The sequence below is a fragment of the Maylandia zebra genome, linkage group LG9, assembly GCF_041146795.1.
Source record: "Maylandia zebra isolate NMK-2024a linkage group LG9, Mzebra_GT3a, whole genome shotgun sequence".
NCBI classification, from domain to species: Eukaryota; Metazoa; Chordata; class Actinopteri; order Cichliformes; family Cichlidae; genus Maylandia; species Maylandia zebra.
The window spans coordinates 30,889,980-30,913,735 of record NC_135175.1 but is presented as its reverse complement, the minus strand read 5'-3'; the positions used below and the strand labels follow the sequence as shown (position 1 = coordinate 30,913,735).

The following is a 23,756-nucleotide window of genomic DNA, read 5'->3' as shown; positions in this document are numbered from 1 at the left end:
CATGTGAGAGTGTGAGCATTTTAAACTTAAGAATTGTGAAACCCATTCACTGAACAGACCCTGCATTTGAGGTGCTTAGAATTCATTATAAATGCTTTGTGACACCACTTGTAAAAACTGGCCTTTGGTTGTCCTTGATCATCCAATTCAAATTTGTCTCGATACCCGTTCCGCATGAAAGAAAACCAGGTGCTGTTACAGTTGTGAATTTTAAAATCAACTTGCTGCTAAAGTATCAGTTGTAAACTTGTATAGCTTGTCCTCACTTTCCCAAAACCTAAAGTGATGTATTCAAATTTCTTGTTCAACGTTATTACAAACAGTATTGGGCAAGTTACTTTGAAAAAGTAATTAATTATAGTTACTTTTTTGAAGAACTAACTAGTAACTGAGTTAGTAACTGAGTTACAAGATTCTAAAAGTAATTACTTGATAAGTAACTATTGCGTTACTTTAAAAAAACGTTTAACCCTCTGGGGTCCAGGGTATAATTGGCCATTTTTAACTACTTTTGATTTTACCTCAACATTTTACCTTTAAAAACTATTTCCTTTGCCTTGTTTGGTATCATTCTTTTCAGCACAATCTAACGTGTCTGAATTTACAGTCATGTTTTCATTTTGACATACTGTATTAACACAGTTGATCTAAAATCAGACAAAAAACATAAAATCAGAGTAGAAAAGTTATATTTTTTTACTGTAAGAACCACAAACATGTTTACGTTGATTTTTTAAATAACCATTTCAAACTATTTACAGAACAATCAGCTGTTCTGCATTCAATAAGATGCCACACAAATTATTTGTGCCACTCCAAAAAAATAATTTCTGTCCACTATAAAGGAGAACATCACAGCCTGATACCTGCAGGTCTGACAGCAGCAGGTGTATCACTCCTGTTTCTACCTGGAGACAGCAGTCGCCTCATTGTTCTGACACACAACACAAAACTATCCACAACACTACACACTAACTACACAAGACAACACATTAACTACCAGAGATGGGCAGTAACGCGTTACTTGTAACGCGTTACTGTAATCTGATTACTTTTTTCAAGTAACGAGTAAAGTAAGGGATTACTATTGCAAAATCAGTAATTAGATTACCGTTACTTTCCCGTAGGAACGCTGCGTTACTGCGTTACTAAAACCGTGATTTTTTTGCGAGAATGTCTCATGACAGTGACGTAAGCAAGTGCAACGTCCGTGACAACAGCTGTGTGCAGATCAACAATGGATAATATATCGAGTGCGGGAGAGAGTATGAGCGTGCAGCGTTTAAAGTGTGGAAGTACTGACCTTACTTTGAGTTTGATTCCATAAAAAGTGACAAAAACATTAGCGTCCATCGTGCGTGGGAAGAAAACTTCTTTTTACAGCGAAAAAAACCCCTAAACTTCCGAGCAAGCACCGAGTAGCTACGACGTGATGGGAAACTCACAGAGACACTCGCGCGGATTCTTCAACTGACCGCAGCACACCTGCACCAGGGTAACCCTCCGCCTACCCTGCTCCTGCTTTACAGGTGAAAATAGAGCAAAAGGACCGCTGAGTCTTTGACTTTATTTATTTTCTGCTGTGTTTTACTTGCATCTGTTTGAAAGAGTGAGTGAAAACACAAAAAATATTTTATTTTATGTGCTGGAATGTGTAGAAAATAGGTTTAAATGTTAAACTAATTTATTCAAGTCAGAGAATGTTGCATATAATTAAATGTTTTGCTTGATGCATAAAGTTAAAAGATTAAAACTGATAAAACAAGTTAAAAAAAAGAGACTTTTCCATTTGATTACATTTTGTATGATGGATTATGTAGAAAAAGTAGAATTGGGCTGAAAGATCTATCACTTTATCACCTCTTCAGGTTGTAAATCGTGTTTTTAAAAAGTAACTAAGTAACTAAGTAACTAAGTAATTAATTACTTTTGAAAATAAGTAATCAGTAAAGTAACGGGATTACTTTTTGGGGGAGTAATCAGTAATTAGTTACTGAGTAATCAGTAATTAGTTACTGATTTGAAGAACTAACTAGTAACTGAGTTAGTTACTGATTACTTTTTTCAAGTAACTTGACCAACACTGTTAACTACACACTCCAAACATGCTAAATCACACATCTCAAAACTTGCTCTCTCTCTTTTTCTAATGTCTTTCTCTCTCTCTTGCCGTCACTCCTAAAACTTCCCCTGTTTTTTTTTGTCTTTTAGCTCATAAGCAGAGAGGTCTCGCTGCGCTGTCCTTAGACAGTAAACGTGACAAAACTATTCAGGAAAAAACGCCGCATATATATTGTTTATCATGACTCTGGTTTTACGTGGCTTATCAACACAATTTAAAAACTGGTATATATCACCTTGTTGCTTTGTCTTTAAGTGGTCATGTGATTGGCTTACCACAACTACTTTACTCTTCCTCAGTCAAACAGCAGCACTCATGCCATTGTTTTGCCTCCTTAGCTCCAGGTGTTGTGCTGCCCGCGGGAGCGCACGCAGCTGCTTAAAGCTGTAGCGTCCAGATTACTTACAGCTACTTCCTTGCAACTGAGATAAGATGCGGTAAACTGAACACAGCTTCAACCGTCTGTTTGTTGTAAAATAGTAACGGATTTTCTTGTTAGTAACTGTAACGGCGTTGTAACGATAGGAATAGTAATTAGTTAGATTACTCGTTACTGAAAAAAGTAACGCCGTTACTTGTAACGCTGTTATTCCCATCACTGATTACAAACAATATTTTTATTTAAAAAGCCCCTTAATTGGTATCTACAGATTTTCATTTAGTGATCAGTTGTTATGGTGACTTTTTTCAGATAAATAATATTCCTTGTTCCACAAAATAAAAGTATCCCTTCCCAAGTTCTTAGCTTAGGTCAACAAATAATGCTGGTCTGGTTACTATTGCACACGAACCACTCTTTTTCATCAGTTGCAATTTTAACTAAGGATGTGCGCAAATATTTGACTATATGTTTAAACATTGCTGCTCTTAGTAGCTGGCATTGGAAATACTCGTCATTAAAAGTATTCTGTTTTATTACTGTACCATGGCAGTTATCATGTTCATTCGTTCACACTTAAACAAATATATTTATGGTCTCAATCATGAATTCCAGTCCTTATTTAACACATCACGGTGTGCATTTTGGAAATTATTTTTCAATTTAGAGTAACACAGACAATAAAGAAGGCTGTTTTAAGGAGTGGCGACCTTACCTTATGAGTCTGCCGTGTCCCTGGTTTCAAGATGTCAAGCTCAAGATGGCGCCGTCCGAAATGTGAACCTTAACCGACTTCAGGTGACTTCAGGGTGTCTAAAAAAAAGGAAAACAGCAAAGAATCACAATCAGGCATTCAGAATGAGTGAATATGAATATTTTTCATATATGAAATAATGAAAGCATATACTTTTTCAATTATTTGTTTGTCCATTGCTTTTCTAACATGGATTTTGATTGAAGATTTTGAGTCAGCAGATAAAAAAAAAAAATCTATATTTTATATAAGCCTCAGTGTGATTAAGTGTCCTAGAAAAAACAATTAAACTAAACTTAATTGATAATATTACAGTGAGCACAAGTCACAGTCATGTTAACGTATGCCTTGCTTCAGTGCTTTGTTTCATATTCATCAACATGACAAACATCCATCAGCCTCTCTCCACACGTGTTCTCCACACCGCTGTGATAAACACACGTCGAAACAGGAAGACTCCTGTGCGTCAATACGATCGATCAGCTGATGGATTACGTCGAGGGATGAATTACACACAGTTCACAATTGCCGACAATTAACTAAACAGGCAGGGGATTGATCTACGAGCAGCTAACCTGGCAGGCAGGCAAGATCCTTAATTTTAGGAAGGCAAGTAAAGAAAATGTGACTGCAAAGCTTTGGGAGTGGAAAATGCGATAAGATAGGTGTAATGGGTTTGGGGGGGAGGATGATAGGGGAGCAGGAAACTACACTGGTAGCTGACACATAACGCAGTTGATGCATCCCAGATCCCAAACAACAGAACTCCTTTTGTTAGTTCTGTGCTTGGTAATGTTTGACATCAGGGTCCTGGAAGATACTGTTTACAAAAGACTGTTGGGAGCTGGTTTCAAACTTAGATATTTCTCTCTCTTTTTCTTTGCATGCAGCTCATAAGATTTGCCTGTTTGACGCGGCACATTGGACTTAAGCAAATAGCAGCTTTTATGTGTCCCAGTTCTGTCGTACATGCTAATTCTAAGCAATTTAACAGGCAAGTGCAGGTCAGAGGCACTGACCAGAGAGGAAACAAAAAAAAAATAAATCACATATGAACCAATGCACGGGTTGAGTCTCCCATCCAGGCATTAATGACAGCTGGTTATCTCCATGAAAGGAGCACACTATCTCCTGCAGAAGGTCATTCAATGCAGTTAAAGCACTAGAAAAAGCAGCAACAAGGCCTTAAGGACAATTTTTCTTTGCCATGCAGTTTAACTGATCTTCTCTTAGATTTCTGGTAAACTAATTGCCAAAATGTAAAAAATGCAACATAACTATCCAATACTTCCATACTGGGAAACAGATGCTATGTTTATTTAAAACATTCAAATCTGTAATTGCAGTCTTCACATTCTATCCTCTACTTACATAAAAGTATAAATATTTTTTTCCTATGCTATTTTATAAGAATCAACACAACATGTGTTAATTATAATCATACTTGAAAAATACTTGCAATTAAAAGTATTGGTTCACTATGTTCTGTGTGTGGTTTGTCCGAGTTATGCTGCTGTACATTAGCAGAAGGGACTCTGGTGAGTAGGTGCAATCAAAGAATGTATACAAAAGATGGCTTTGGATTAGTTTTGAAGCCCTACGGTGAGTTCACACTAAACATGAAGGTGTGATTATTTACAGTCTTTCCAGTGAGGTAAAGCAAACTGTTCATGCAAGTTAAACATTTCCTGTTGTGTTGAAAAAACTTGTCAGCCTTCGCCTGGTCAGACCAACAGTTGAAAATAGAGGACAAGCTTTGCTATTGCTGTCTTTTTCAGGTTTGCACTTTGACAGATCAGGGAAACAGAGGAGGGCTTGACTAAAAGCCAGTAAAGTTGTATGACTGCTTCTGAAAATATGTTTCTGTAGTTGATTTCAGCTTTTGACTGAAATCCTCATCCCACCGGCAGTCCGTGCCACGGTAACTGGCCGATTTTGGTTGGGGTTCTTTGTTCTTCTTAAATTCTTGGCTTTCGGTTAGTGTTGGGATTAGTGCTGTCAGCGTTAATCTCGTCAAAATGACGTTAACGCCATAACCGCATTAATGCAGAAAATCTCCGTCAGCGAGTTAACGCGGATCGCCCCGTGCGAGGGCTGCACAGCGTCAACGCGTTAGCATGGTTAGCTCGTTAATTATGTCAGTGTCTTGCGGTATTTCAATTATGTGTATTATGTAAGCTTGTTCTCGCCACTGAAAACTTAAAAGACTGAACAATCCATATAATCTGCTTGACAGTTTCAGGTGGTGGTGCCATGCGATTTTTAATGGGATTGAATTCCTTTGTTTCATGTTTGGTGTGAACACATTATTGTGTTAGGGTTATGTTTGGCCATTGTTTGTTATTTGGAGCCAGAATTATTATTGTTATTATTATTCATAAACTGTGCAAATGCAATGCACACTAACAGATGCCTGCTAATTAAACCTAAAAAAGTGCTTTGACAGTTCAACCATCCAGCAGTCTGCTTTTTGTTGATTAAAAATGCTGTCAGGACCTGGGGGGATAGCTACAGCTCTGTATGTCGAGACATCGGACAAAAATGGCACCAAAAATTAATAAATACAAGAAAATATAATTTGTTGCGTTTTAAGAAAGATAAAAGTGGTCACAATAGGCACATTTGCTTTTTGTTGCAGGCTGTAAATATGATTTTTTTTTACCTGTAAAGTTTGGCAGTTTAACTCTGGCGTCTATGGAGATCGACTCAAATTTAGAGACAGCCTCATGTGGACATTAATGGAACTGCAGCTTTTCTTTTTCATCTCCTGTGGCTTCATTTTACACGCTTAACCTCCTAGGACCTGGCGTCCACATATGTGAACATCACATTTTGGGTTATTTAGACCAAAATACTCAATTTTGCTCTACAGGGGCCTGATATCCACTTATGAGGACATTATACTGCTACTGTTCTATCGAAATTTTAAACGAATATCCTCATATGTGCCTCTAACTTTTCTTAGAACAAAAATCAGGCAAAAAAAAAATCTGGTAATTCTTTGTTTTTACATTTATCGGGTCCCAATCAGCCCAAATATCAAAGAGAAATTAAAAATGCATGCTGTGGAAGAGTTCGGGTCTTAGGAGGTTAAAGGTTAAATTTTGGGTTCAATCAGTCCCTACTCACACCTTACCACAGCCATAATAAAATTTTATCTGAATACAATTTATATAAAATTTAATGTGTTTTATTTCATAACCTCTAAAAAGACCCAAAGCTTTTCTTATCACTAAGTGGCTGATTTACTGTGACAGAGCCATAAAAGTAAAATGATGTTCTCAACGTGACAAAACTTAATCCCAGTGACTGAGTAAAAGCAGATGATTGAGGATTACCTTCTGTTTGTACTCGACAGAACTTTTCATACTGAACACATGAGCGTGTCACTGCTGTATAAAAGTCATCCGCCCCCTGAGGATGTTCTTCACTTATTTGGTGTCGCACCTACCCGCATCAGCATGGTGCTCATAATCACAGTAAAGCCAACCCTCCCAGGTATTATTATGATGATGACATTTGCCAATAGAAGGGCAGGCAATCACAATAGATGTTTCCATTGCACTAAAAGTGATTTATAGTGGCGCTCGTAGAAATGATTATCCAGAGAGGGCATGTCGACGAAGGAGGATAATAGTACCCTTGTGCCCACAGCCCCTTTCCATGTGGTGTGGAGAGCCTTGACTGCCTCACAAACCCTGTCCCCTTGGATGACTGAGCCTCGCGGCCTTCACTGAGTCTATTCCTCCCTCAGATAAACGCTGCTATAAATAAAAGAACACAAAGCCAATCACCTCTCTGTTTAAAGAGACGTGCCACCTTCCCACACACGGGAGCGTTTGTTTGATCTAATCTCCCTCGTTTGGTCTGAGGCCGCCGGCCTGACTGACTGATTGTTGGAGCTGCTACTGCTGCTGCTGTGTTTGTTGGGGAGACAGAGCCCAAGCTGTGGGTGGTATTTGCCATTTGAGGATTTGCAGCGCTGTAGACCAGATGGCCGTCAACCTTGTGTTGATCTTGGAGCGCAGTCATGCCAAGACGGCTTTCCCCATAGTGGAATAAGAGAACTCGAGATGTTAAACATGCTCCCAGCCCCAAGCTCCTGGCTTCAGTGTGCCACAGAGGGATTATGGTTGGATCTGGCCTGACAGAAGGAGTTGGTCAAGGCTGTAATAGAGCCTGAAGCGAGTGAGAGCTGGCACAGAGCAGGCTCATAGGGTGCCAAAGACTTCCTGTTTCTGCTTCCCTTCAAATCTTAATTCTTACTTTTAAACTTTATTATGATGTCCCACCCTTCAGATATGAAACTGTGCATGTCCCCTAAGCCCAACAGCGTGTTTTACTACCCCCTTATCATTTTGACTCCCTTCTGCACCAATAGCAGAAAGAGGTTTCAAGAAAGGAAATCTCTGCTGTGACTCATGAGGACGTGGGTTATCTGCTAATCAGAAAGTCAATTATTTGATCCCCAGCTCCTCTAGTCTCCCTGTCAAAGTGTCCTCAGCTGAGATGCTGAACCCCAAGTTGCCCAAATGCATCCATCAGAGTGTGATTGTGTGCTTTAAAGCTCTTACACAAAGGGCTTTTAGTGCTCAATCAGAGTAGAAAAGCACTAAATACCTACCAGGCCATTTACCATTTAAAGTTGCTAATTTTCATCAAATTTTAGATTCGTTTCAGAGGTGTAAAAGCAAAGCATATCAAAGGTTTCAACAAGCAACACAGCAAAAATATGGAAAAGTTAAGTTCAGTGAAACAAAAATAAACAAGGCATAAAAATCAAAGTGCTCACTTGAACAAATTGAAGAGTCTTCCTTTAAAATTCACCACACAGTTGGCTCCAACAAATTAAGGAACTCATTTTAATAAATTAATTATTCTAAACATTTCACGCTGTCTACCTGCAGCCAGTCTCTCTTTTTTGACTTTCCACTGGGCTCTACCCCAGTGTGGAGCCCTTCACCTCCTCAGCTGTGCTCTTCAGGCCTGAAATCCACTGCATATTTCTCTTTTCGCCTGTTTGGTTGAGTTGTCCACCCTCTGAACTTTATGTTCAGTTCATCTGAGGTTACCTGGCTGATCTGCACAAGCAGCAACCTTCCTCATTTACTCATTTACATGCACCTAAAGATAAATCTACAAGTGCATGGATATGTTTTAAAATTGACCACTTTTCCTTTTCAAAAATATCTCTGTCTACATTAAATCCCAGCCATATAGCCTGTACCTGTTTAGCACACCATGGGAGGTGCTTTTTGCTATGTAACTCCAACCATATAGCTGTTGGCCAATCAGAAGCCATCAAACAATACAAGGGCACAGTTTGTCTCAAATGTAGATAGAGACTCGCACATCTGACTTTCTAAGATAAAATGTTGTTTTTCCTCGTACATATCTAAAAGCAGAAACTGAGTTGGCTGAGACTGAGTTTCTTCACCTTGGAAGACATTTTTAAAAGCTCAGTTTTTGGTGACGTAAAACACCACTTCCATGTGACCGGAAGGGCAAATTACATTTAGGTTTACCACAGCACACGTTTAGGAGTGGACCGGATGTTATACTCCTAAAATAAAACAAATATAACACAAATACCTGAACGTTAATATTGTCGTTCACTATATGATGAATAAAAATAATATTTTTTTTAAATCAAATGAAATGAGGTATTACTAGCAAAACCCCACCTTAATGGTGTTTTTTCCCCATAGGGTGGGGTCAAAGCACAGCTGTGAAAATCTACAACTTTACTGTCTGCCTCATTTTCATTATTTGTATTTGCCGATCTGCCCGAGTAAGCTTATGCAAACTTTACGACTGTGTCTAAAAGTTCAAACAGATTAAAGCTTAAACGTCCAGCCTGTAGGCATGCTAGCACCAGTAGATTCTGGTTATATTCATACTACTGGTTATATTAATCATCACAGAGCTTACTAACATAAGGAATGTGAGTACATGGCTATTATTTCTTTCTATAGTTGCAAACTTTACATTTACACCAAAAACAAAAAACAAAAGAAACCTTTTGGAGCATTTGGGAAAAAAAAAATAGTTAAACAAATTAAAAGTTAAAATGTTTCCTGCACTTATCCACAGTAAGTGAAGAAACCACTCACTCAACAACATTTTGCTGCATCATTCTCAGATAATCCTGCTCATGCGTCTCTGTCATGAGATACTCTGACTAGTTTGTCTGTGTTTACATTCAGGAATGAGTTGGAGCACTTTTCAAACATCTCTACATCACATTAAGTTTTATCAGTAATGTAATTAGAGCTCACTGGTACTGGTGCAGGCAGCTGGCAGGGAAGACAACATGGAAGACTGAAAGACAATACTGCAATTTGAACATCTCTACTCGTGAATAACACTGCTATCTCGGCGCGAACTTGATAAATTGGTATATAGTGTAAAATTGAGTGATCAGTGAAGCCATTAGGATCAGGAAAAATCAAAACATGTTCATACAATTTGAGACAGCATGCACCTTTCATCCAGTCATACAGGAGCTCCCATCTTGTCTTTGTGGTTTTAACTAAACTTTGCAAAGAACCACTTTTCTCTGCTTCTGAGAGAAGGTTGTTGACAGTCTCTGGCTACACACCTCAAAAAAATGAAGCTGAAGTACTGTAACAGCACAGCTGTAGAGTCATCTGCCTCTTCAGATCCTCCACAGCTGTCCAACCATGATTACATCTTCACTCCTCATTTAGTCCTCTGTCCACCTCCCGCTCTACTCATCCGTATAACGACTACAGTCACCATGTTAAAAAACAGCAGGATACTCCATCTCTCATCCGAAACTTGGTGTTTTGATGAGCTCTGAGAGACGCGTTTGCTTCTCTGGTTGCTATCCTTCACTCTGACCCCCCCCCCCCGAGCCCATCAGCCAGTCTGCACTGAGTTGTTCTCATCCCTCATTACGTCCAATTCCACATCTGCCACAGGTCACGAGGCTCATATGCAGCTGTAGCTCTCGGACACACTCGAATGTTGAAGTGCAGCTCTTCACGCCAGGTATTTCCGATCCCTGAGAGGCCTGTTGTGTACCTCAGATGCTGTTTCTAATCTATTTGGGAATGTGAGTCCTAATGCTACACAGCAGCTGAATCTTCCAATCCTCAACCTCCTGCCATGTCTCTTGTCCTTCTGTAAGTACTGTAGAGGGAGGGTGGGGTGAGCCAATATTGGGTCTCAATCCCCTTCTCAGCACATCCGAAATGAAGCAAGGCTGAAGGGATAGCCGATGAATAAAAGAACGCTCTGTGCTTAAATGCTGCAATATGTTCTCTGATCCTTGTCGGCAATGACTTCTAAAAGCAGCAGACGTGACTTGTCTGGGATGTAAGGTGAACATGATTGATTCTTAATGCGCTGCTACTAAATAATAGTAACAGGAACACATGGAAATAGCAATAGAAATAAATCAGTGCAGCTATGCTGTATTCAAATGAGCAAAAATTACAGAAAAATAAAGTATTTAATTTAAAAACTGAAATATGCTCAGCAATATAAAATGAAGTCAGTGTTCCTGGATGAGGGCGTGAAGATAAGTAAGAAGTGAGACCCATCTCACTTTGGCACTGTGAGGTTTTTTTCTTCTTTTCCTAGTGAAGTCAACAGCGGATGGGATGGGACGAAGGAGTGCCATCTGAAAGTAGACTACTCTGTGAATACTATGAACACCACTGCCCTGAGATAAGGCTCAGCTAAGCTAATGTTAAATCAGCTCAACCAAAAATCTAACTAACACTGGACACATCTCCTAATTCAGTACCAGCAAAGAAGATAGCACAATATCACGTACACCTCACATCCTTCGTGTGCAAAGACATGGTGGGTTTTCTTGTTTTTTTAAAAAACACAAAAGCCCAGGTATGTCAGACAGTTACAGTGTTTTTTCACAGTACCGAGGCTCACAGAGAAGTGAAGCTTAAAGTCGAGGAATGTTTGCGAACAGAAGAAAGGGTTGCATTAACTTGCAACACCTGGACGACGTCACGGGCTGCGGGGTTCATGTGCAACAGCTCATTATCTCAGAGCACTGGTGACTTGCTTTCTCACGTTCAGAATGCCTGTTACAGTCCAATATTCCCACATGCTCGCATTCAGTTAACTTGGGCTAGACTGCAATACAAACAGTTCAGTTTGCCAGGTGCATGCAACATTTATGACAGGTTTTACTGACATTATTGGCCAGCCTGTGTGCTTTATGATCCTATTTTGGAGCAATAAAAATGGCCGAGGTGAGACGAACACACTTTGTCTAATTAACATTACAAATATTGACAGCGTTTACCTTTCGGAACATGATTTGCAGAATTCTCAATTTTTCGCAATATTTCACAATATATCTTCCACAGGTTAAGTGTCTTCTCTGAGTTAAGAATCTGTGTAATATGGTATCATTGGCTCTAGTAGGTGGGAGGATAGAATGTGCTTCAGATCAAATAAGGAAGTCCTTTCTCTTTGATCATACGGATTCATGAGTTTAAAAAAAGCTGTTTGGAGCAGTCTGAAGTCAGGGATCTCTCACACATTCAGCGAGCTCATTGTTGGAAATTTACTTTGTGTTTAATACGAATGTCCACCATCTTAACGGGGTATCTATGAGAGAAAATAAAGCATAACAGACCCCCCTTTTTTAACATTTAAATTCCTTTAAAAACATGCTTTTAACTTCAATTTCCATCTTCCAGTGACCAAATGCATGTCGACTCCTTGACAGATTAATATAGTCTATAATTAAAGCAGAGATGCAGCAGAATTACAGCAAAAATCTGTGATCATGGAGGCAGCTGTAAAACAGCATTTGTCTCATTTGTTTTTTTGGCTTGCAAATAAAATGTCGTTGACATCTGTTGCAGCACAAAAGCACCTGCCTCTTTTGTTGAACACTTCAAAATACAAGGAGGCTGGTGGGGAGTCGCTGATCTCAACACCTGGCAAAGCACTTGTTGGTTCATTTAGGGTCATTTAGTGAAATCAGACAGCAGAGCCTGCATCCTTTTTTAAAAAAGGAGTAAAACAATCAGTCAGGGGGTTGAGACTGCTTTTAAATGCAGCACCAGTTGTTTTCTGGAAACAAGTGACATTATATCACTGTGGCGTCAAGATTGCATCATTTGATTCTCCTCGAACCATGAAGCAGTGATATTATCTCATTCGAGCGTCTGATTATTTCACTTGTTTTTGGAAAAGTTTGCTGCTAGATTGAACTGTTTGTCCAGATGGGTATTTTCTTCGACAGGTCTCCTCCTGTTATCCTATTCGTATGCCCCCTTTGCACCTCTCTCCATTCAGGCTGTCTAACACGCTGCCTCTGAGGGCTTTCATGCTTCAGTAGGTGCACATATACCTAGATAGAGCTTTTCAAACGGGCAGATAGGTCAAACACTTACAGAAGCAGGAGTGTAGTCAACACAGGGTCTAGAGCTGGACACACGACCAGTGTGGCCAATTATTTCTTTCCTCTGGCCTATGCCTGCTTCTTTCCTTTTCTTCTTCTTCACGTGTACAAACACTCCAGAGAGTCCTGCATCAAAATACCTCTCTCTTGTTAAAGGCTTTTGGACTGAACGGAAATATGTGTTAGCAAGCTGGAAAGGTGTGGGCGGACAGCTTTTTGCACCTTCATATCATTTTTAATCATCCTGACAGGTTTCCTGGTTGTTCTGTCAAATACCTCGGCATCGGATCGGGAAACCAACCTGTGCCAGCTCCAGCAAGAACCCATGGAAATCAATGATGTTTGGATAAGTTTCTGACATCTGCCCTGCCTCCTCTTCATCTTTTTTTCCTCTGTGGAGCTCAAGAACAAGAAAAACAAGCCTCCGAAACATTGTGCTTTGTATACACGTCGGATCAGAGCAAGCCAGGGCGAGAGGGGGCTCGCTGGAGCACGTTGGGAAGAAGTTTGTGGGGAAGGCACAATCGCTCTAAATTATGCTAATTTTACTCAAAGCCTGAGCCTCACATCAGCAGAGGAGTCGAGGCTGGAAAGTTTGGAGATCTCACTATGTGAGGGATGGACCGAGGAGGAAAATATTTACTCAGAAACTTGTCTTGAGGCAATATGAGGAGATATTTGAGGGAATTGTGGATTCAGATTAAAGACAATGGAATGAATAAAATCCAGTGTTTTTATTGTGTATTTGTCATCGATTGAATTTTTTTTAATCTGAATTACTATTTTTAACAGAGTCCAAGTGTGTTTCTATGCCAGCTTTATATAGGTTTGAGCCAATAGCATTACAGAAACTCGGTGCATTGAAGCATGTAGACATGGTCAAGACGACCTGCTGAAGTTCAAACTGAGCATCAGAATGAGAAAGAAAGGTCATTTAAGTGACTTTGAATGTGGGTTGGTCTGAGTATTTCAGAAACAGCTGATCTACTGGGATTTTCCCACAGAACCATATCATTGGTTTACAGAGAAAATATCCCATGAGCATCAGTTCTCCTAGTAAAAGTGCCTTGTTGATGCCAGAGGTCAGAGAAGAACATCCAAATAACCACTTGTAGCAACAAGTATGAAGAAGAGCATATCAGAATGCAGAACACACTGTACCTTGAAGCAAATGGGCAACAACAAAAGAAGACCACGCCTACTTCCATCAACTACTATCTATCTATCTATCTATCTATCTATCTATCATTTGGATTATGGGGTCAGAACAACATGAAAACATGAATCCATCCTGCCTTGTACCAACAGTTTAGGCTGACGGCGGTGGTGTAATTGTGTGAAGGATATTTTCTTGGCACACTTTAGGCCCCTGGGAGATTTGCATCACAGATGTGCAGCCAACAAATCTGCAGCAACTGTGTGATGCTATCATGTCAATATGGACCAAATCTCTGAGGAATGTTTCCAGCACCTTGTTGAATTTATGTCACAAAGAAGTGAGGCAGTTCTGAAAGCAAAAGGGGTGTAACCCAATACTAGCGCGGTTCAGGTAATGAAGTATGATGACATATTGTAACAGACAAAAGGTAATGCCCACCTCCAAATTTTCTCATGTAATGGAAAAGGATTATCAGGATTCAGCATCCAGGATTGCGGTGAATTTCAAGGCAACAACACCTAACAGCTCCTTATGTCAGTGATGCCAGCGTTATCTGAGAGAACGGCAGTGTAAAGCAGTTTTTCAATATTGGATTGGGCTGGATCAGGTGACCCTGACCCATCCCTCAGTTATACTGCTATAGCATCTGGCTGCTGGAGGACTTCCCGTCATGCACTGAGGACTTATTTGCCACTACTGTGTGTCATTAATTTCTGCCTTCTCTCTCATGTTGTTTGTCTTTTGTCCTTGTCTCACTGCCCTCCTTTTTTCTCTCGTTTTTCCCCTCATTCACAACCCATCACAACAATGAGATATTGGAACCTGAGCCTTGTTCGGTTGCAGGTCTTTTCCTATAGAAAGGGAGTTCTTCCCTCCCACTTTCACCAACCAATTGCTCATAGGGGATTGTCTGATTGTTGGGGTTTTCTTTCTAGTCTTGTGGGCCTTGACCTTACAGTATGAAGTACTTGAGATGACAGTGGTTGTCAGTAAAATTGACTTGATAGATTGATAGATGTGGTCACAAATAGATAGGGAGGGAAAAATTACCACTGAATTCAAAGAAACAATGACAGCACAGACTCATGCAAATAACACTAATAACATGATAATATATTTCCTGCTTTTCCACAGTCTCAGATTGCTGTATAATCCCAACCATAAACTTCAATCTTTTCCAAACAATTATAGAAGGCACAGACAAAAATCTGCTTTATTTTTGGTTTATTTACTGTAGTTTAAAATAACTAGAATTTGGAGTCAAGCTGCTTTCTCTAGTTTTGAGGAGTTTTACATTTTGTTCTGAATAGTTTTCTTTAATTTTCAGATATTTCTTAATTAATTTATGTTTTTTTGCCTTACATAAACCAAAGATATTACAAGTTTAATACCAATTAATCACCTTAACATGGCATTTGCTGGTTTTGTCCTGTTTAGACCTATGTAAAATGACCTACTTCCTCCATGACCCCAAACCCAAAGTTCTCCCTCGCCACCTTGCAGGATCTTTATCGTTCCTCAGCTGTTTAGATGATTTATTCTGCAGAAACTAAGACATGTGCTCATAGCGAAATGTCAAGGATTGTTGCTGCCGCCTGTTGTGTTTACTTCCTCCTCCCTTTCCTTCTGTTCCAGACCGCTCGTCTCTGTTACCTCCAGGCGAGCGGGCTTCTCTCATGCCCCTTGTGACATGTCCCATCTTTAAAGTGCATCTTTGACGGCACATTTGTTAAACATGACAATGAGGGTTCCCCAACCCCAGGGCAAGCTGAAATACGCCTGCACACAGATAGTACTGTGCAAGCATGCCAGTGTTTGTACACATTTGTTGTCTTCGGCGTGTGCATATGCAGATTTATGGCTGTATATCTTCATGTTTTCCCTCGCTTAACTATTGTTTATCCTGAAGATTCAAGGGATTTGTACAGAAGATATAAATCACAAATAAAAGAGATCCTCAGATGCAAAACCATAAGACCTTTTTAAAATCTTGCTTTGATCATATTGACCTTACAGCACTGAATTAACATTTTTACCAGTGCTTCCTTCTTATTGAAGTTAAAACAAGATTCACCAACACTTCTCCTCTTTAATGTGCCCGGGGCTCCAAATCCATTAGTGGTTATCGCCCCAATCACACCGGGAAAAACTCAGGCAATCTTCTTAGCAGCAAGGAGGTTGGAGCAAGGAAGGAGGAGGGCTTGGGTTTATTTGGGAGGGTGTGTATCCCCCTCGCAGGGTTAAAAGAAGCAACAAATGTGCCTCAGAGAAAATCACTCCTCCACATTGTGCGGACTAAATCAGACAGCACTGCCGCCCCACCTTTCCCTCTCAGTTGGCGCTGTGGATGGTGGTGCTCCTGAGTGGGATTGTGCGTAATGCGTGCATGTTGTTTGTGCCTCATGCAGAAGTGGAAGGAGTGAGCAGTAACATACAAAATATCCTAAATTTTGACAGTTAGCATCTTGTTTGGTTAAGTCTGACAGTATTTGCTGGTGGATCTGCAGGCTTTGAGCAAAGTGAACAGTCATTTTTAATAATTCTGCCTGTGCAGGAATCATACATTGTTTTCATAAGAGATGCTTTTCACACTGAAGAATGAAAAACAGCTTTTCCCCTGAGTAAATGTCTTCAAAAGCAAAACATAAACATAGAGCTTGCAGTATCATTTAAATGTTCTTAATATTTGCATTAGTTTTTTGCTATGATAATAAATTATATTATTTCATTTATGCATGGAATAGGTAACAATTTCTATATATTGCACACTTTAAACACATTTTCATTGAAAAAATCAAAAGTTATTATTGTGGAGTTTCTTTGTTTTTAAGTTCCTGTGCTGACATTAATAAAATCCCTAAAAAGAGTCAGTCACTACATTGGTTGTTACACCCACCAAGATCCATTGGTGGGGGCACTCCATTCTTCTCCTGAATAACGGGTGTTCAGAAAAAAAACCCCCAAAACAAAACACAAAATAGCTTTTTAATCAGCTGTAGTATAAAAGTAAGCATGGGGGTCTTTTTAACACATTTCTCAAGAATGTCTCGTGAATGTTGTCTTTTTGCTTGTGTACTTATTTTAGACCCCGACTGATATAGTACTTTTGAAACATATATACGGTTATTTAAAAAAAAAACTGATATACTGGCTGATATATTTTTCTTTCAGACACACAAAACAATTTCCTAATATTTGTTAAATGTTATATACGAGTCATAGATCCATACTGCCTGATTTTGATTGGATCAGTTGGTTACTTTTCCAAACACCTCATGTGTAAACTTTTTGAAAAGTGAAGCCAATGCAGAATAGCCTGAACCCTGCATTCTTTTAAATTGTGATTGCAAAAATACTTAAGCATGTCTTCAGACTTGACCTCTGTAAACATTTCCTGTTGAGTTTATTGCCCCAGTGTCTCATTTTGGAAGAAATAAGTGCAATTTACTAATTTTGGTAATTTCAAGTTTCAGAAAATAGGACTATTCCTGGTATCCTCATTGGCTCAAGATTCGTGACTGACAAGGCTTTAGCCAGTCAGAAGTGACAGATCATCATATCTGGTTTCAAAACAGCAAAGACTTCACAAACCAGTGGATAATCTGTGGATTCACCATTGAAAACGATATAGAAGAATACGTCGACTGCTCTAGTTTCACAACTGGTAAAATGGAAGTCTATGGAAACTTTAGCTACTTGTTAAACATAACAAGATGTCTATTTTATAAGCTATGGTCAAATTTAGATTCAAAAAGGACAATAAACAAGATGTGTTTTAGGGTCGGCCTAGGCTTAGAGCGGTATTCATCTGTTTCAAGATACCTCAAAGGTAACCAAAGGGGCTTTACTAACAGGTGATGTCACCGTGATCACATGAATATTTACATACAGTACAGTGCCACCATGAAACTACAAACTTAGAGAAAAATGTTGGATGAATACCATTATGATCCCCTTAAGCCACACAAATGCCACATGGTTATGTAGCTACACTATTGAGAACATACCCTTACACTACTAAACTACTGAGTAGCATGTTGTTTACTTGGGTCTGGATTAAAACCTCTTAGCAATATTGACATTTACTTTTGGGGACTCTCATTGGCTGTAGATGCAGGGGTCAAACCTGCTGGCTTTTCAGCTCTCTCCAACCTTTCAGCCACCTTGCCACTGGCTGTTAATTTCCCTTAATCTGCAGGCAGGTCAGGGCAGAGCAGGGCAACAAAGGTTCAGGATAAAGATACGGCTGATTGCTCACTGGACTCTCATTTCCTTTTTAGTGGTCGTGGAGAGGAGTCAATTATAAACTTAAATAGCCAAACTTTTTAAAAAGTTACTGTCACTTAGTTGATTGCATGAGCTTTCCATTGTTTTTAGTAGACTTTCCCAGGTATTATAATTGCCTGGGTAATATGCAGAGCCTTTTATCCTGCTCATAAAAGCCAGTCGCATTAATCAGGCAGTACTGGTGTTGGTGAGCCATATGAGATGATTGGGACAATAAGTGGTGCGTGTCTTTGAGAGATGCATGTCATCCTAGCCACGTTCCTTCCCATTAAACGTTATGACACTATACCTCCATTAAAAGTGCGGATATTACTCATGTTAGACTCCTAAACTGCTCTGGAAAGTTTATACGCTGGTGTCAATCTCATATCTCTGGTAATTGTGGAGCAGGTCATATATGGAAAACGGGAGGAGGGAGGGGAAAATAGCTTCCTCAAAAACATGGCAGATTTAATTTGTCAGCTTGGATGAAAATTGGCCAGTGAGGAAAACAAACGGCAGTTGCATGGGCCAATGGTACCAATTCGTCAGGGGGAAGATTGAGGAGCCAGTCTAGAGATAGCTCACATCTCCATAAATCATGTTGACAATTGACTTGAACTGCAAGAGGAGGAGGTCTCCCATAAAGCCAGCCTGAACAGGCGCTGATATAGGACATCTCTCTCTACCCACTGCCCAGAAATAGAATGACAGCCTAATGCATTGAGGATGGCCCTGATGGCTGAATGAAACACAGCCTGCTCGCTCACTTAAAGTGCGAATTTGTGGATTGTTTTGATTTCACTTTGGCTCCAGATTTATTGGCCACCCTTTTATAAAACAAAAAAGTAATTATTAACTGAAGAGTGCAATTCCTAGATAAATTATAATGTGATGGTTGAAAGCTGTTAAAGCCTGCTGAAGCTTCCTGCTTGCAAGCTGAAAGGGCTTGGTTGCCAAAAACTTACAGTTATACAGACGTCTGTAAGGAAATGGCCCTGCCATCTCGTCTTCTGTGATCTCTGTGAACACTACTTTCAGGTCAAAATAACTGTGGTGTGGATTGTAATTGCTAAAAGGCTTATGACTCTTGACTGTTAGGTTGTTAGCCAAAGGGTCTGCAGTGTTCCCCTGCAGTGTTTCTCAATCTGATTCACTCCTTGCTTATTGCATTGGATTTCACAATGCCAAGATGGCATAAAACATTTGTTTGGTGTTCTGCTTTGTAGGGACAAGCCAATGGGTGGCTATATCCCATATAGGATGATGGGTTGGGCCTTAAACCTGAATGCATTAATTAAAGAGAATGCAGGTTAAGTGAATTTGATTTCTTATATTTTGTGAAAGAACTTCACAAACCTAAAAAAGTCCAGCTGCCTTCTTTGTCAAGCTCACTAGAGAATTTGGAATTGGTTTCCTTGCTTGTCTGTTCTGGGTTAAAAGATTCAAGATTCTTTATTTGTCACATGCATAGTTATACGAGTACAACACGCAGTGAAATCTGTCCTGAAATGCTCCTCGACTCTGCAAAAAAGAGAACATTATATACAGTAAGTGAATTATGTACAAATGTTTTGAGCCCTAAAACATGTTTTAGTTTAGGGCTCGGATGGCCTGAGGGTAGAAGCTCCTCTTGAGCCTCTTTGTTTTAGCCTGGATGGTGCGGAACCTTCTGGCTGTTGCAGAAGTTGGGACAGTTTGTTGCTGAGACGGGACGGGTCCTTTAATGTCCCAAGAAAAACTTTGAAAGACCTTCAGAAAACCTCAAAAACTGTAGCTTAAGACCACGAAACAAAATTTAAAGAAATGAGGTGTGACTCAAGACTTCTGCACAGTGCTGTGGAAGTCTGTGGGAAAACTGTCCTGTTTCAATTTCCATTCATATTCTGTTGATATGTGACCTTGGAAAACAGTTTACAGTAATACTTGCTAGTCTCACATCTAATTGGATATAACATGATTTTCTTTGCTTCAAAATTTTGTCCCCATTAGTGTCAAAAAAGATGACAAACAAGAAGACGTTCAGTCAGAACTGCCTTCACTGGTGAAACTGCTATGCCAGATCATGCTACGATATCTTTGTCCATCGTTTCTAAGCATCCATGGTTTAAACTCAACAAATAAACCCAGGACTAAAACAGACTTGGATCTCAGATGAACCAGGAGCCGGAAAAAGTCATTAAGCTCCACTCACTCATTTAGCGTCCTTAAGTCCTGCAAAATGCACATCGAGCCAATAAAACAAAGTTAAATCTGTTTCTCTGGCTATTAGCCTCTCATTTTTCCTGCATGTATCCTCTACTTCTGTGCTCCTTGTTGTAATGCAGGGGCGAGAACAAAGACTCCCATAAACGAATAAGACTTAAACAGGTATGATATTTCACAATTATTTACAATGCTGTGGGTGTAATTTGAGTCACGACCTGTCGATAGGATCAGTAAGTGTAATGTGATAACTAAAATTAGAGCTTTAATATCCTGCATTACTGTGTTACAGAAAGGAGTAATGAGATTACAGCTTTATAATGCATTACTTCCACCAGAATTGACTATGATGCACTGAAAATACTCCATCATTGGCTTCTGCTGTTCTGTGTAGGTGCTTTACAACACCCAGTCGAGTGTATAAGCTTTTAAATATCCTTCGCTGCCTCTCTGTCGGTGGCTCAGAGAGCTGTATTTATGCAGGATTCACCAGATGTTGAGTCAACTATTGAACAGATGACAGACTTAGCCAGCAGCTGAGGAGACAATTCCACAGTCCAACACTCAGCAGGCGTCCACCTCGCTTTTTCTCTGCTTGCTTTGTTTACATATGTCTGTCTCTGTCTTGCTGTCTCTTCCTGACTCACACCATCTTAACGTTCCTCACTTTTTCTTGGCACATTTTGCAGTCTCTCTCTTTCACACACACTCTGTTCCTTGTGTTTTTGAATACAGATCATCATGTACAGTTGCAGATTACAGTTTCAGAGCTGCAGTGCAATCAAAGAAAATGTTGCATACGAAGCTGGGTAATTGTTGGAGAAGGAAATAAACCTTGAGAAGTAATTTACTTCAGGGGCTCAAATAAACATTAAATCCATCCAGCGACGCCAAATGTGTAAAGCTGTCGTCGGTGAAATGACAGATTAGGGCGTCCACCGAGCCAATAAAACACGTCTCTGATGGCTGCGAGCTGCTTTTCAAAATAGCAGCTCTCTCATGATTATAGACACGTTCAATTCCCATCACAAAACAAACACAAAAAGGGGGAAATTATTATTATTATTGTTTTAGTTTTTGGTTGGTTTGACCACCGGAGATTGAAAAATGTAACCAGCATGCCAGGCAGATAATTCCATGTCTAATCTCTGAAAAGACATGTTGTTATCCACAGGAAAAGTCCATCCTAAAATCTGTGATGCTGTATTCTTTTTTTTTTTAACATATATTCTCCAAATAAATGGGTTGTGATCTGTAAAATACCCCAACCCTCAGAGTTATTGACAGCCATTTGAAGCATCATACGGAGAAAAATCTATTGTAAGACACAGACCAATTTCTCAAACAACAGTGGGTTCAGCAGACCATGGTGCCATACAGCTACAAGACATGGACGCACTACACGACTCCCATTTTTTTCCTGACTGTAACCCCCGACTGCATGCAGCATGCTGTCTGGCACTTTTCAAAAACATATTCTGGGAAATGTCAGAAATGACAAACTCAAGTTGACATACTCTGCAGGAAGAGGGGGAAAGTGGCTAAGAGTTCAAAAATACTATAGTAGACTGCACACCTGGAATCTACTGAACTCTTCACTGACAAATGAAATGTTTAATTCTTCTTTTTTAAATAACCATCACTCCTTGCATTTCCAGATCAGGAAAAATAATTGCTATTCACATTGCATGTTAAACGTGTGAAACAAGTTTATTCACTTGCCGTGCTCGTTCGCCTTGAAATAAATCAAGAGCGGGAGCCGAAGCACATTCATTATGAATGCTGTCCTATTCTTGCATGTGCACCGCAAAGCCTCTCATCTCCTTGTTCTTAATTTGCGTCTGGCTCTTCAAATATTTAAAGGTAGGACTTAAGAACTGAAGAGACTGCAAACATGGATCCTGGTTCCACTTGATGAAGTGGTTGTAGGTTGTTGTACAAGACAGACGCTTACTCAAACATACGGCCATGAGAGTTTTTCACTGAACAATGGATGCCAAACCACTGTGCTTCTGTCCTTGAAAGTGTACAAAGTAATTACATCCAATATTATTATTATTTTTTATTAATATTATTATAAAAATCAGCATTGGCTCAGTTGGTACTAAGGGGCCCAAAGTGATGCCAAAAAAATATCTCCCACACGACTGCATCAGCACATCACCACCACTAGTTTGAAACACTGACTGATATCAGGCAGGAGGGATCCATGCTTTTTATGTTGTTTATACCAAATTCTGACCCTTCCATGTAAACGTTGCAGCAGAAATCAAGACTCATCCGACTAGGCAACAGTTTTACAATCTTCTGTTGTCTAATTTTCGTGTGAATTGTAGCCTCTGTGTCCTGTTCTTAGCTGACAGCAGTCGCACTTATTGTCGTCTTCTGTAGCTTTGGTCCATCTGCTTCAAAGTTCGTATTTTGCATTCAGATATGCTCTTCTGCATACGTTGGTTGTAACGAGCGTTATTTGAGTTTGCTTCCTATCAGCTTAATGCAATCTGGGTGCTCTGTCATGACTGCTTGCATCAACAAGGCATTTTCACCTGCAGAACTGTAGCTCAGTGCACGTTTTCTCATAAACCCTGGAGATGGTTCTTTGGGTAAAACCCAGTAGATCAGCAGTTTATGAAAAAGACCAGCCATGGCACCAACGACCATGCCACATTAAACTCACCTAAATCGCCATTCATCTCCATTTCAGTGTTCAGGTGGGAATTCAGGAGGTGATCTCGACCACGTGTACATGCCTTCATGTACTAAATTCCTGCCATGTGGTTGGCTGATTAGATAGGTGTATGTAACAAAGCCCGGGTATGTTGTAAGGTTTGTATCTGGCATAAAAGTTTCTTAATCTTCTATGTCAGGTGTACAGTGTTGTGTATACCAGCTTTTTCACTGACTAAAAATTAAACCAGTAAATGTCCAAAATTACCACTAAAATGGCAGAAAATCAGTGAGCTTAATGATAATGTTGCTAATGTTGTGTCTGATTGAATAGGCAGCTGTTCACTGCCATGATAGCAATGTCGACTACATAAGGTGATTTCATGTAATGAAAACAAAGTGATGTTTCCGTTAAATATTGATATATTCAATATATACTGTATTAAAAACAACCCCCAAACATCCACTTTTGAACTGAATTCGGGCCAGATGTAATCTAGATGTCTAGACATTTTTGACCCGTGAGACATCAAAACCATGCTTCCTGGGAAATGTTAAAGAGTTCTCCTTTACTTTTGATTTCATGGCAACCACACGAGACATAAGTCTCCTCAGGAGACATATGAGACCCTGAATAAAAGAAGACGAGAAACTGATCCACCCACTTGACTGGGAATTCCTGTAGACGGGTGATATAAAACTCAAGCTGTGGTTATTTCCTCACTTCACTCCTCCTCTACATTTTCCATTCTGTCTCATCTACTAGCATACACTCCTCAGCTCACAAAGAGAACACAG

General features: G+C 39.7%; 1 protein-coding gene across 4 annotated transcripts in view; it reads right to left on the bottom strand.

The window, feature by feature from the left end:
• LOC101475344 (cadherin-20) overlaps positions 1–23,756 on the bottom strand; it is a 98,097-nt gene that overhangs the window by 60,989 nt on the left and 13,352 nt on the right. For all 4 annotated transcript variants that reach the window (XM_076888318.1, XM_004551801.4, XM_076888319.1 and 1 more), the window contains one exon: positions 3,217–3,314. The gene's annotated coding sequence lies outside the window, so the exon portion shown is untranslated. The remainder of the gene's footprint in view (positions 1–3,216; positions 3,315–23,756) is intronic.